Raw genomic sequence first — 16,121 nt, 5'->3', positions numbered from 1 at the left:
TCTTTCTCTCATTTTTAATAAGGTTATTTTTTAAAATTTGTTTTTGTTATTATGCTTTTCCTTATATATTTTGGAAATTAACCCCTTATCAGACATACAGTTTGCAAATATTTTCTCCCATTTCCTATGTTGCTTTTCAGTGTGTCGATTGTTTCCTTTTCTGTACCAGAAGCTTCTCAGTTAATATAATCTCACTGTCTATATTTGCTTTTGTCACCTGTGCTTTTAGTGTCAGATTCAATAAATAATTTCAAAAACCAATATCAAGAAGATATTTTTATATATTTTTATCTAGGAGTTTTACAGTTTCAAATCTTATATTTAAGTTTTTAATCTTTTTTGAGTTGATTTTTGTGTATGGTTTAAGTTAAAGGTCCATTTTATTATTTTGTGTGTGACTATCCAGTCTTTTCAACACCATTTATTGAAGAGACTATACTTTCCCATTAAGTATTCTTGATAACTTTGTCAAAGATTTGTTGACTATATATTCATAGGTTTATTTCGGGTCTCCATAATATGTTTCATTGATCTATATGTGTGTCTTTATGCTAGTATCATACTGTTTTAATTACTGTTATGTAATATATTTGAAATCAGGAAATTTAATGCCTCAGCTTTGTTCTACTTTCTCAAGACCACTTTGGCTATTCTATATCTTTTGTTGTTCCATAGGAATTTTATATTATTTATATGTTTTTTTCTATTTCTATAAGAAATGCCATTGGTGTTTTGATGAGGATAACATTGACTCCATAGATTGTTTTGGGTAGTATAAACATTTAAAAAGTATTAATTCTTCCAATCCATGAAACAGGGATGTCTTTCCATTTATTTCTGTCTTTAATTTCTTTCATCGATGTCTTTTACTTTTTGTTGTACAAGTCTTTTACCTTCTTGGTTAAGTATATTCTTAGGTGTTTAATTTTCATTTTTGATACTATTACAAAATAATCTGTCTCTCAATCTCCTTTTAAGATAGTTCATTATTAGTATATAGAAAGAAGTTTTTGTATGTTTATTTTGTGCCCTGCAACTTTACTGACTTCATTTTTTAGTTCTAATTGTTGCTGTGTTTTTTGTGGAGTCTTTAGGATACACTATTTATAAGATCATGCCATCTGCATACAGAGATAATTTTAATTCTTCCTTTCCAATTTTGTTTTCTCTTTTCCTTGCCTAATTGCTCTGGTTAGGACTTCTGGTAGTATTTTTGATACAAGTGACAAGAGTTGCATTTTTTATCTTGTTCCTGATCTTAGAGGAAAAACCTTCATTGTTTCACCATTGAATATAATGTTAGGTGTGGATTTGTTGTATATGGTTTTTATTATGTTCAGGTAAATTTCTTTTATACCTAGTTTCTTGAGCCTTTTTACCATAAAACATAGTTGAATTTGGTCAAGTGCTTTTTCTGCAAATATTAAGATGATCATGTGGTTTTTATCTTTAAATATGTTAATGTGATGTGCCACATTTACTGATTTGCATATATTAGACTATTTTTGTATCCAGTGATAAATCCCACTTGGTCATGGTGTATGATCTTTTAACTATACCACTGAACTCAGTTTGCTAGTAAGGATTTTTGCATGTATGATCATCAGGAATATTGGCCTATAATAGGCTTTTTATGTTTTGTCTTTGTCTGGCTTTGGTATCAGGGAAATGCTGATCTCATACAATGAGTTTGGAAGAGTTTGTGAATGATGGGCATTATTTTTATTTAAATAGTTGGTTAGGTTCACCAGTGAAAGTGCCTGGTCCTGAGCTTTTCTTTGTTGGGAGGTTTTTGATTAGGGTTATTCAATATTCTTTTTTAAATTATTATTATTATACTTTAAGTTCTAGGGTACATGTGCATAATGTGCAGGTTTGTTACATATGTATACTTGTGCCACAATATTCTTACTCATTATTGTTTTTTTCTACTTTTCCATCATTCAGTCTTGCTAGTTCATATGTTTCTGGAGATGTTTTCCTTTCTTGTAGGTTATCCAGTTTTTGATGCATAATTGTTTATGGTAGTCTCTTATAAATTTTATTTTATTTCTGTGGCATCAATTGTAATGTTTCCTTTTTATTTCTAATTGTATTTGAATCTTTTCACTTTTTATTATGTTAGCTAAAAGTGTGTCAGTATTGTTTATCTAAACTTTTAGTCTCTATTTCATTTATTTGTGCTTTTATCTTTGTTATTACTTTCCTTCTGTTAACTTTGAGCTTAGTTTGTTCTTTTTGTCTAGTCCCTTAAATTGTAAAGTTCACTTACTTTATTGCCTTTCGTATTTTTAAATGTAGTTCTTTTTTTTTTTTTTTTTTTTGACACAGGGTCTCACTTTGTCACTGTGTCACCCAGGATGGACTGCTGTGGCATGATCTTGGCTCACCGCAACCTCTGCCTCTTGGGGTCAGGTGATCCTCCCACCTCAGCCTCCTTAGTAGCTGGGGCTACAGGTGCCTGCTACAACACCCAGCTAATTTTTTAAAAAAATAGTTTTGTAGAGACAGGGTTTCACCATGTTGTCCAGGCTAGCGTGCCACCATGTCAGGCTATTTATTTTGTACTTTTAGTAGAGACAAGGTTTTGCCATGTTGGCCAGGCTGGGAAACTCCTGGCTTCAAGTGATCTGCCTGCCTCGACCTCGCAAAGTGCTGAGATTACAGATGTGAGCCACCGCGCCTGGCCTCTTTGTTGATATTCTTAATTCTTTCCATTTTTCCTGATTTTTTTTAGTTGTCTATCTGTGTTCTCTTGTAGTTCACTGAGTTTCTTTAAGACTATTATTTTAAATTATTTGTTAAAAAATTCGTAGATCTCCATTTCTTTAGGATTCATTCCTGGATTTATATTTTATATAAATATAAAATATATATATATTTTTTTTTTGGTAGTGTGATATTTTCCTGATTCTCTGTATGCATTTGCTTTGTGTGTCTGAATATTTGAAGCCGCAATCACCTCTTCTATTCTCTCTAGACTGGCTTCAGCATGCAAAGAACTTCACCAATTATTTCAGTTGGAGATTCTGAGTGTGTCTCTCAAACCGTTTTAATAAATGTGCACATTCCACTTCTTTCCATTCCTTTTTAGGAGAAGTTTCAGGACTTTATGCCTCTTCCCAGTCCCTTGGAGTTTTGCCCAGAACTTAGAATTACTCCTCAGTTTTCCTTAGGGTAGTACACTGATATTTCTATGTCGAATATTATCTTTACTTCCCTTTCTTTCTCCTGAAGAAGAAAACTCTATATTGTGAACCTTCTTCCAATCCCATTGAGCTGCATTGAATACTAAGAGCTGCTCTTTCTTTTTAACCAGAGAAGAGCATTGGGTGACAGAACATTGCGAGTAAGTTCCATTTCTCTTTCCTCCTCTTGAAGGAGAAGTCCCAGAATTGTGTGCCTTCTCTCAGGCCCACAGAACTGGAGTAGCATTTGAGAAGTGCACCCTCTGCCAAGATTTGCACTGTGTGCTGAGATCCATATGTTCTGCTGAGAACCACAACAGCTACTTTGACTTATGCTAGATGTTGGTGGTCATGTTGGCTGTTTGAGGCTGTCCTGGTTCCTGGGGGTCATGTAACTGCTATAATCTGTGCCTGGCAGCTGAGATTAGCATTAGTATTTGCAATCTGCACTGGGTGTCTGGTGCTGTAGTTGCTGTGGTATATTTCAAATTGTGCAATAAATGTTAGCATGCAAATAATTGGAGGAACAAAATGAAAAAAAAATAGTGACAGCTAATCTGTAAATGGAAGTAATGTGAATAATTAACCATGGGGTATACACTTAGTACTATATAAAGTATAATTTGTCTAGACTTTCTACCCTGGTTCCCTTTCAACTTTCTGTCTCGTTGATCTGTCTAAATGACAGTGGGGTGTTAAAGTCTCCCATTATTATTGTGTGGGAGTCTAAGTCTCTTTGTAAGTCTCCATGGACTTGCTTTATGAATCTGGTTGCTCCTGTATTGGGTGCACATATATTTAGCATAGTTAGCTCTTCTTGTTGAATTGATCCCTTTACCATTATGTAATGGCCTTCTTTGTCTCTTTTGATCTTTGTTGGTTTAAAGTCTGTTTTATCAGAGACTAGAATTGCAACCCCTGCCTTTTTTTTGTTTTCCATTTGCTTGGTAGATCTTCCTCCATCTCTTTATTTTGAGCCTATGTGTGTCTCTTCACATGAGATGGTTCTCCTGGATACAGCAAATTGATGGGTCTTGACTGTTTATCCAATTTGTCAGTCTGGGTCTTTTAATTGGATCATTTATCCCATTTACATTTAAGGTTAATATTGTTATGTGTTAACTTGATCCTGTCAATATGATGTTAGCTGGTTATTTTGCTCGTTAGTTGATGTGGTTTCTTCCTAGCATCGATGGTCTTTACATTTTGTCATGTTTTTGCAGTGGCTGGTACCGGTCGTTCCTTTCCATGCTTAGTGCTTCCTTCAGGAGCTCTTGTAGGGCAGGTCTGGCGGTGATAAAATCTCTCAGCATTTGCTTGCCTGTGAAGGATTTTATTTCTCCTTCACTTATGAAACTTAGTTTGGCTGGATATGAAATTCTGGGTTGAAAATTCTTTTCTTTAAGAATGTTGAATATTGATCCCCACTCTCTTCTGGCTTGTAGAGTTTCTGCCAAGAGATCCGCTGTTAGTCTGATGGGCTTCCCTTTGTGGGTAACCCAACCTTTCTCTCTGACTGCCCTTAACATATTTTCCTTCATTTCAACTTTGGTGAATCTGACAATTATGTGTCTTGGAGCTGTGGTGGACTCCACCCAGTTCGAGCATCCGGGCCACTTTGTTTAGCTACTCAAGCCTCAGCAATGGTGGGCGCCCCTCCCCCAGCCTCAGTGCCTCCTTGCAGTTAGATCTTAGACTGCTGTGCTAGCAATGAAGGAGGCTCCATGGGCGTGAGACCCTCCGAGCCTAGTGCGGGATATAATATCCTGGTGTTCTGCTTGCTATGACTCTTGGTAAAGCACAGTATTAGGGTGGGAGTGACCCAATCTTCCAGGTGTTGTGTGTAACGGTTTTCCTTGGCTAGGAAAGGGAATTCCCTTCCCCCTTAAACTTCCTGGGTGAGGCAATTTCTTGCCCTGCTTTGGCTCTAGCTCTTTGGGCTGCACCCACTGTCCTGCAACCACTGTCTGACATGCCCCAGTGATATGAACCTGGTACCTCAGTTGGAAATGCAGAAATCACCCATCTTCTGTGTTGCTCACGCTGGGAGCCGGAGGCTGGAGCTGTTGCTATTCAGCCATCTTGGCACCCGATCCAACCATTTTCAAAAAGTAATTTTTCTTGTGCTTGCCTTTAATTGGGCTATTTACTTTTTACTGTTAAATTTAGAGAGTTTTAAAAAATATTTGGAATATAAGTCATTTGTCAAATATATGATTTGCAAATATTTTCTCCCTGTCTGTGATTTGGCTTTTCAATTATTTATTATTTATTATAATTTATAATTTACTATTATTATTTTAAAAAGAGACTGGTTCACACTATGTTGTCCAACCTGGTCTTGAACTGCTGGACTCAAGCAATCCTAATGCCTCAGCCTTCCAAAGTGCTGGGATTACAGGCTTGAGTCACTGCACCTCGTCAGATTTTTGTTTTTACGTCAATGTATTTCACGGAGCAAAAGTTTTTAATTAAAAATATATTTAAATGTCACTTAAAGTATTTCTTTCCAGTATGATTGTGCCACAACTTGATATTTAATTAGGTTCATTTGTTACTGTTTACTATTCACTTCATGATTTTCTGCTTTTTCATCTAATTTTGTTTTAATTTTGTAAAAATTCGTAGCCTAAAATCCAAACCTGATAAACAAGGGACATAAAGAGATATTTAGATTTTATCTTTCTGTCAAAGCTTCTTTCTACCTATCTCCCACTTTCCCTATATAAATGTATTTTAAAATCTTGTTGTATCATTCTGCACTTTTTAAAATACGTGTGTATTACTATATAATAGATATGAAAAATATATTATGTGCTCTGAAAAAATTAAAAATATTTTTATATTTAACAGCAATTTTAGGCTCACAGAAAAATTGAAAGGAAGGTACAGATATTTTTCATATACTCCTTCCCCATCACACATGCATAGCTTCCCCATTACCAAATTCCCCACCAGAGTGGTACATTTGTTACAATTTATAAAACTGCATTGACACATTAGCATCACTCAGAGTACATAGTTTACATAAGGGTTCACTTTTGCTCTTGCATGTTCTATGGGTTTAGACAAATGTATAATGGCATGTATCACCATTATAGCATCACACAGTGTAGTTTCACTGCTATAAACATTTTCTGTGCTCTGCTTGTTTACCCCCTTTCCCCTCAAATTCTTGAAGCCACTGAACTTTTTAATTCCTCCATAATTTTGCCGTTTACAGAATGTCGTGTAGTTGGAATGATACGGTATATATACTTTTGAGTATGTAGTTACATACATTATATTGCCTTTTCAGATTGACTTCTTTCACTTAGCAATACACCTTAAGTTTTCCCTATGTCTTTTCATAGCTTGATAGCTCATTTACTTTTAGTGCCAAACAATATTCCATTGTCTGGGGAGATCACAGTTTACTTATCCTTTTACGTACTAAGCAACATCTTAGTTATTTGTGAGTTTTGTCCATTATTAACAAAGCTGCTATAAGCATCCATGTGTAGGATTTGTGTGGGTATAAGTTTCCAAATCTTCTGAGTAGATACTAAGAAACTTTATTGCTGCTATAACCTATGTTAAGAGTATTTTAACCTATGTTTAACATTTTAACCTATGTTAAGAGTATTTTCAGTTTTATAAGCAACTGCCAAACTGTTTCCCAAAGTGGCTGTACCATTTTGCATTCCCACCAGCAGTGAATGAGAGTGTCTATGGTTCTACATCCTTACCAGCATTCGGTATTGTCAGTGCATTTTGGCCATTCTAAAAGATGTGTAGGGATATCTCATTTTAATTTTATTTCCCCTAATGACATAATGTGAAGCATCTCTTCACATGCTTATTGCCATCTTTACACCTTCTTTGGTGAGGTGTCTGTTATGCCCATTTGCCCATTATTTTATTGAGTTGTTTGTTTTCTTACTATTAAATTTTAAAGCGATCTTTCTATATTTTATTACAGTCCTGTATCAGATTTTTAAATTGTTTGACAAATAAAAGTGTATATATATTCATGTTTTATAACATGATGTTTTGATTTATGTATATATTGCAAAATGGCTAAATCAAGTTCATTAACATATGCATTACCTCACATACTTACAATTTGCGGTAAGAATACATAAAATCTATACTCTTAGCAATTTTCAAGTGTGCAATAAAGTGTTATTAACCATAGCCACTATGTTAGACAATATATCTCTTGAATTGATTCCTCCTATCCAACTGAAATTTTGTATCTTTTGATCAATATCTCCCAATTCTTCATCCTGTCCCCAGCCTCTGGTAATCACTATTCTACTCTCTGTTCCTATGATTTTTAAAAAAATTTTTTAGATTCCATAAGTAAATGAGACCATGGAGTATTACGTTTCTTTCTATGCCTAGTTTATTTCATGAGTACGACGTCATTCAGGTTCATTCATATTGTCACAAATGACAAGATTACCTCTTTTCATGACTGAATCATATGTGTGTGTATATGTACATATGTGTATGTGTGTGTGTATCACATATTTATTATTCATCCCTCAATGGACACAAGTTGATTATATGTCTTGGCTATTGTGACTAGTGCTACAATAAATAGGAGAGTACAGATATCTCTTCAACATACTGATTTTATTTCTTTTGGATATACACCCATCAGTATGATCACTGGATTATATGTGTATTAGTTTTTTCTCACACTGCTATAAAGAAATACCTGAGACTGGGTAATTTATAAAGAAAAGAGGTTTAATTGACTCACAGTTTCACATGGCCAGGGAGCCCTCAGGAAACTTTCAATCATGGTGGAAGTCACCTCTTTACAGGGTGGCCAGAGAGGGAATAAGTGCAAGCATGGTAAATACTAGATGCTTATAAAACCATCAGATCTCATGAGACTTACTCATTATCATGAGAACAGCATGGGGGAAACTACTCCCATAATTAAATTACCTCCCACTGTGTCCCTCCCATGACATGTGGATATTATGGCACCTACAATTCGAGATGAGATTTGCATGGAGACACACCCAAATTGTATCATTCTTCCCCTGGCCCCTCCCAAATCTCATGTCCTCACATTTCAAAATACAATCATGCTTTCCCAACAGTCCTTCAAAGTATTAACTCATTCCAGCATTAACTCAAAAGCCCAAGTTCAAAGTCTATCTGAAACAAGGCAAGTCTCTTCTGCCTATGAGCTGGTAAACTCAAACACAAGTTAGTTCCTTCCAAGATGCAATGGGGGTACCAGCTTTGGGTAAATACATCCATTTGAAGTGAGAGAAATTGGCCAAAACAAAGGGACTACAGGCCCCATGGAAGTCTGAAATTCAACAGGGCAATCATTAAATCTTAAAGCTCCAAAATGATATCCGTTAACTCCATGTCTCATGTCTAGTTCCCACTGATGCAAGAGGTGGGCTCCCAAGGACAGTTCTGACTCTGTGACTTTGCAGCATACAGCCCCGCTCTGGGCTGCTTTCATGGGCTAGCATTGAGTGGCTGCAGCTTTTCCAGACACACAGTGCTAGCTGTTGGTGAATCTACCATTCTGGTTTCTGCTTATTATAGCTCCACTAGGTAGTGCTCCAGTGGGGCCTCTGTGTAGGGGCTCCAACCCAATATTTCCCTTCTGCACTGCCCTAGCAGAAGTTCTCCATGAGAGCTTCCCACTTGCAGCAAACTTCTGCCTGGACATCCAGGCATTTCCATACATTCTCTAAAATCTAGGTGGTGGTTCCCCAACTTCATTTCTTGACTTCTGTGCACCTGCAAGTCCAACACCATGTGTAAGCTGCCAAGGCTTGGGGCTTGCACCCTCTGAAGTAATGGCCTGAGCTGTATCTTGGTCCGTTTTAGCCACAGCTGGAGCTGAAACAGCTGGGACACAGGGTACCATGTCCTGAGGCTGCATAGAGCCAGGGAGCCCTGGGTCCAGCCCATGAAACCATCTTTCCCTTCTAGGCCTCTGGGCCTGTGATTGGTGGGATGCTGTGAAGGTCTCTAACATGCCCTGGATACATTTTCACATTGTCTTGGTGATTAACATGTGGTTCCTTGTTACTTACACAAATATCTGAAGCAGGCTGGAATTTCTCCCCAGAAAATGGGTTTTTCTTTTCTATCGCATTATTAGGTTTCACATTTTCCAAACTTTTATGCTCTGCTTCCTCTTGAGTGCTTTGCTGCTTAGAAAGTTTTTCTGCCAGATACCTAAATCATTTCTCACAAGTTCAAAGTTCCAAAGACCTCTAGGGCAGGGGCAAAATGCCACCAGTCTCTTTGCTAAAGTGTAGCAAAAGTGACCCTTACTCCAGTTCCCAACAAGTTTCTTATCTCCATCTGAGACCATCTCAGTCTAGACTTCATTGTCCATATCACTATCAGCATTTTGATCAAAGCCATTCAATGAGTCTTTAGGAAGTTCCTAACTTATCCACATTTTCCTGTCTTCTGAGCCCTCTAAACTGTTTCAACCTCTGCCTGTTACCCAGTTCCAAAGTCACTTCCACATTTTCAGGTATCTTTAGAGCAGTACTCCACTATCTCAGTACCAAATTACTGTATTGGTTGGTTCTCACACTGCTATGGAGAAATACTTGAGACTGGGAAGTTTATCAAGAAAAGCAGTTTAACTGACTCACAGTTCCACATTGGCTGAAGAGGCCTCAGGAATCTTAGAATCATAGCAGAAGGCACCTCTTCACAGGATGGCAGGAGAGAGAATGAGTACAAGCAGGGGAAATGCCAGATGCTTATAAAACAATCATATCTTAACACACTCGCTCATTATCATGAGAACAGCATGAGGCAAACTGCCTCCATGATCCAATTACTTCCCACCAGGTTCCTCCCATGACACGTGGGGATAATGGGAACTGCAATTCAAGATGAGATTTGGGTAGGGACACAGCCAAATCCTATCAATATATGAGTTCTAGTTCTAATTTTTTGAGAAATTGCCACTTTGTTTTTCCATGATGACTGTACTAATTTGCATTGCTACCAACAGTGTACAGAGTATGCTTTTATCCACATCCTTGCCAACACACTCTCTTTTGTCATTGTGATAATAATGACTCTAACAGGTGTGAGGTGATACCCCATTGTGGTTTTGATTTGCATTACTGTGATGATTAGTAATGTTGAGGATTTTTTTCAAATGCCTGTTGATAATTTATATGTTTCTTTTGAGAAAAGTCTATTCAGATCATTTGCTCATTTTTTAAAAAAATTGGGTTATTTGTTTCCTTGCTATTGAGTTGTTTGAGTTTCTTAATATGTTGAATATTAACCCCTGATCAGATATATGGTCTGTCAATTTTTATCCCGTTTTGTAGGTTGTCTCTTCACTCTGTTGATTGTTTCATTTGCTGTGCAGAAACATTGTAGTTTGATAAAATCCAATTTGTTTATTTTTGCTTTTGTTGCCTGTACTTTTAGTATTGTATTCGAAAAATGCATTGCCCAGGCCAATGTTAAGATGCATTTTTCTATATTTTTTTCTAGTAGTTTTACAGTTTCAAGTTTTAAGTTTCAGTTTTTAATAGCTTTAAGTTGATTTTTGTTCTTGTGGGAGATAAGGGTCTTATTTCTTTTTTCCTATGTGGATATTCAGTTTCCTTGACACAACTTATTGAAAAGACTTTTCTTTCCTTATTGTGTTTTGGCACCTTTATTAAAGATCAAGTGACCATAAATATGCCGATTTATTTCTGGGCACTCTATTCTGCTTCATTGATCTTTATGTCTGCTGAGGCAGGCTGACCTGAAGCCTGGATCTGGATCCTGGGTCCATAGGTGCCAGCCTGGTGCTGGAGTCCATTGGGGTGGGCCTAGATCCTGGGTTCATGGGGGATGATTCAGTGCGAGGGTCTATAGAGTGGGCCTGGACCTTGGGTCTGCTGGTGTGGAACTGGATACTAGGTTTTCTGGAGCAGGCCTAGACCCTCGATCTAATGGAGCTCAGAATCACAGGGACAGACCTTGACATGGGGCCATGGGATTCAGCCTGGTGCTACAGCAGGCTTGGAGCCAGGATTTATTGGGGCAGACCTTGTGCTGAGGTTCATGATGAAGTCTGGTGCTCACTTCCTTCTTCTTTCTCTCTATGAGATATAATTCATATGCCGTAAATCCACCATTCTAAAGGGTACAACTCAGTCATTTTTAGTATATACACAAAATTGTGCAGCCATAAATACTATCTGGTTTCAGAACATTATCATCACTCTGAATAGAAACACTGTACCCATAGCAGTTACTCCTCATTAGCAACTCTTACCATTTTTTCGTCTCTTTATATCTGGGAAAACACTAATCTACTCTCTCTGCATATAAATTAATCTATTCTGAACATTTCAGAGAGTCTTTTGTGTCTGGATTTTTAAACTTTTATTACTTAGATAATACCTTTAGGGTTTATCCACCTTATAGTGCTGAAGAATAAAAGTGATGAACAGAATAATAGTTAAACTATTACTGACACTGTTATTTTGAAGCCAAATCTATTTTACAGTTTTAGTAGTGTCCTTTGCGGGTATGTTTATTGGGAGCTAGGATTCTTAAAGTCTAATTTTTAGCCCAGGTAACATTTCCTTCATACCAGTTATAGATTTTATGCTCAATCTTTATAATGTGTTAATCATGGATTATATTTGCCTCATGGAGGGAAGTAAATGAATGAAATGGGAAAAACACTATCATTTATTGAGGACATATTATTTCCAAGGACTTGTACATACATGATTGTATTTAATGTCATATAAATGCGAGATAGGTAGTAAGTGTATTTTTATTTTTATAAAACTATGCCCATTTTGCACAATAAGTAAATGGGGGTTTTAAATTCAAGTTTCCCAGAATACGTGCTGCATTCACTATAGCACACTTTAATCAGAATTGTTTAAAAGGAACAATGACATTACTGATAATAAGATTAAAATATAACAAACAGTAGCATAAATATAACACGAATAACAATATCATTAATAATATAAATTAATTCCCACATTTCTTGATAGTTTTCACTACTTAATTATGTATGTCAGTTATAAAATATTTATGCCTAGTTCATTTAAATAATTATAATATTAAATTCACCTAAGGCATGTGCTCTTGCAAAATATTAATAGTTAAATAAATCCTCTTATTCTTTGTATTCCTGTAAAGGATTTACTGCAAACACTCACATTTCCCAATGTAACTTCGAAACTTAGTTAAGACTTCTACATAACACCCTTGCTTATTCAGGGCATGGCCAGACAGATCATCCAAATTCTCAATTTTGCCACATACATTATTAACTGAACTGTTTGTCTCCACTGATTAATGGAAAAAAAATAATTTTTAACTTGTCTTGACCAAAATGTAAGCTTCTCTTCCCCTACCAGACTCTTAAGTTTGATGCATCCTTAGCCTAAGCCAACATTAAAATGTGAAATAGCTCCTTGTACTAGAGTTTTTCACAGGAACAGAATAAATAGGATGTTTGTATATATAGGAATAAAAGATTTATTTTAAAGAATTGGCTCATGCAATTATGGAAGTGGGAAAGTTCAAAATCTTCAGAGTGGGCCAGCAGACTAGAGATCTAGGGAAGAGCCAATGTTGTAGTTCAAGCCAAAAGGCACTCAGGCTGAAGACCAAAGAGAGTCAATGGTGAAGTTCAAGTCCAAAAGCCATTTGCTGGCAGAGCTAGATCTTTCTTGTATGAGGTCAGTCTTTTATTCTATTTAGCCCTTCAACTGATGAAATAAACCCAGCCACATTATCAAAGGCAATCTACTCAAAGTCCAATGACTTAAATGTTAATATCATCCTTAAACATCCTCACAGAAACATCCAGATTAATGTTTGACATAATATTTGGGCACTATGGCCCAGCTGGGAGAAAAGAAAAAGCAGTCTGAGTAATGTGAGGTATTAAAAATTTATCAGACCCAGGGAGACATGAGTATGGAACTTCAGTCACTCACTAATCCCCCTACACAACCAAGCCCAGGTGCAATTGTTTGAAAGCATTTTGTTTCTGAGTAGCTGCCTAATCCGTTATCTTCATGTTTCTGGAATTTGTGCATAAAAGAACAATGTACTACTAACCAATAGCTTATGTCACTTTAATGTGAATTATTGCTAAAGAACTTAGAAACTGCCTCTTCTTTTTTTCTTAAAAACCCACTTGTAACCGATGCTAATTGGAGTGTATATTTAGGGAATCTTGAATCTATGCTCCCAGGTGACCATGCTCAAGCTTTGGGCTCAAATAAACTTTGTCCTTAATCGTATTTTTGAATTCCGTTATTTAAGATTGACACTTTGGTGATGCCTGTGGGACCCAAAGTGGGGCTCCAGCAATCCCTATCACTTCACTGACAATTGAAGCCTTGGTACTATCATGAATGACTTTCATTGACCTGATCTCGCCAATGTCAACAGGGATCACTTGGCAGGCCCCTCTCAGGATCTGCATATTTCTAGCTTGGCTGAGAATTCAGACTTTATTTGGGCCATACACATTCCTAACTTGAGAAGTTTGGAATTGAAGTCTACTCTAAGGCATAAATTTTGTTTGTTATACTCTAGAGATTGCAGAGTTGTGATTTTCACTTTTCTCTGATGTTAAGGTTTTGTGTTGAATTACTCATTAGAGTTTGTATAACCTTTTCTCTCATTCAAATCTTGGTCAGGGAGAAAAATAGATTTTCTCCCTTAAAAGAAGAAGTGGATATTTGTCCTTAAGCAAAATTTGTAATCTTTAAAACTGGCCAGATTCTGAAACTTGAATCAATTGATGAATCTAAACTCTTTTGACTGACCAAAATTCCTCACTCTGGGTCTTTTTGGCCATTCAAAGGAATAATCTAAACTATGGTGAGTCATACTTCTCTAACTGGGACTTCTTCCTTAAAAAGAGATCCAGGGACAGAGCAAGATGGCAGAATAGAAGCCTACACTCCTCATTTCCACCCCCACCAGAGGAATACCAAATTTTAACAAGTATCTGCACATAGAAAAGCACTGTCACAAGAACCAAAATCAGGTGAGCCATCACAGTGCCTTGTTTTAACTTCATATTACTGAAGGAGAATTATTGAAGAGAATAGGAGAGAAAATCTGGATCACTTATGCAAGCACTTCCCTATTCCCCAGCAGCAGCCTTACAGCACAAAGAGAGCGTCTGTGTACCTGGGGAAGTGAGGGCGCAATGACTGGAGGACTTTACTTTGAACTCAGGGCTGCCCTGTAATAGCGAATAGAAAAGCTGTGCTGGACTCAGCCAGTGCCTCCGCAGGTAGGGAGTATTTGGACCAGCCCTAGCCAGAGGGGAATTGTCTATTCTAGTAATCAGAACCTGAGTTTCTTGGCGAGTCTTGCCACTGCTGAACAAAGTGCTCTGGTGTCCTAGGTAAACTTGAAAGCAGTCTAGGACACAAGGACGGCAATTCACAGGTAACTTGTAGTGCTGAGACGGGCTCAGAGCCAGGGGACTAGGGTGGTATGTGACCTACAGAGATATGAGACAGGGTGGCTCAGGGAGTGCTTACACCACTCCTCCCACAACCCCCCATTGCACAATCCACAGAAATGAAAGTAAATGCTTCCTTCTTAATGAGAAGAGAGTGAAATGTAAAGAGGTCTTTGTCTTATATCTTGGATACCAATGCAGCCACAGTAGAATAGGGCACCAGATGGAGTTGTGAGGTCCACATTCCAGGCCCTAGCTCAGAGACATGTCTAGACACACCTTTGGCCAAAAGGAAACCCTTACTTTGAAGGGAAGGACCCAGTCCTGGCAGGATTTGTCACCTGCAGACTGAAAAGCTCTTGGGCCCTGAATAACCAACAGCGATAACCAGGTAGCACACTATGGACCTTGGACTCTGAGACATACTGGCTTCAGAGAAAAACCAACACATTCCCAGCTGTGGTAGCTGTGGTGAAAGACTCCATCTGTCTGAGAAAAGCGGAGGGAAAACTAAAGGGGACTTTGTCTTGCACCTTAGGTATCAGCTTGGCCACAGTGAGGTAGAGCAACAAGAAGGCTCTTGGGGGGTCCCTGATTCTAGAAAGTGGCTCTTGAACAGCATTTGGCCCTCTTCCTTGTGCCAAAAGGAAGCCCACTGCCCTGAAAAGTGTGTCCCACACCTGGTAGCCTTCATCACAAACTGACAAAGAAAACTTGTACTTTAAGTGAACATTGGCAATATCCTAGCAGAACCCTCTATGGGCCAGTGGTGGTGATGGGCACAGGGAGATGCTCCTCTGCCTAGGAAAAGGGAGGGAAGAGCAAGAGGCACGTTGTATTGTGGTTTGAGTGCCAGCCTAGCTAAAGTAGAATTCAGCATCAGGCAAATTACTGATTTTAGCTCTAATCCTTGTCTCACAGACAGCATCTCTGGACACACCTGGGGCTTGGGGGAACTTATCACTCTGAAGAGAAGGAGAAGGACACGAATATGGTGGCTTCATCACCTGCTGATTATAGAGCCAGGAGGCATTGATTGAACATAGGGGTCCAGAGGAATTAGACAAGAGAAAAAATAAAGGACATCCAAATCAGTAAAGAGGATGTCAAACTGTCAGTGCTTGCTGATAATATGACTGCATACATAGAAAACCCTAAAGACTGTTCCGAAAAGCTCCTAGAACTGATAAATGAATTCAGCAAAATTTCAGGATATAGAGTTAATGTACACAAATCAGTAGCTCTGCTATACATCAACAGTGATCAACCTGATAATCAAGAACTCAACACCTTTTACAATAGCTGCAAAAAAATAAAAGATAAAATACTTAGGAATATACCTAACCAAAGAGGTGGAAGACCTGTAGAAGGAAAATTACAAAATGCTGCTGATAGAAATCATAGACAACACAAACAAATGGAAACACATCCCATGCTTATGGATGGGTAGAATCAATATTGTGATAATAACCATA

The sequence above is a fragment of the Chlorocebus sabaeus genome, chromosome X (assembly GCF_047675955.1).
Source record: "Chlorocebus sabaeus isolate Y175 chromosome X, mChlSab1.0.hap1, whole genome shotgun sequence".
NCBI classification, from domain to species: Eukaryota; Metazoa; Chordata; class Mammalia; order Primates; family Cercopithecidae; genus Chlorocebus; species Chlorocebus sabaeus.
This window is presented reverse-complemented; position numbering follows the sequence as displayed.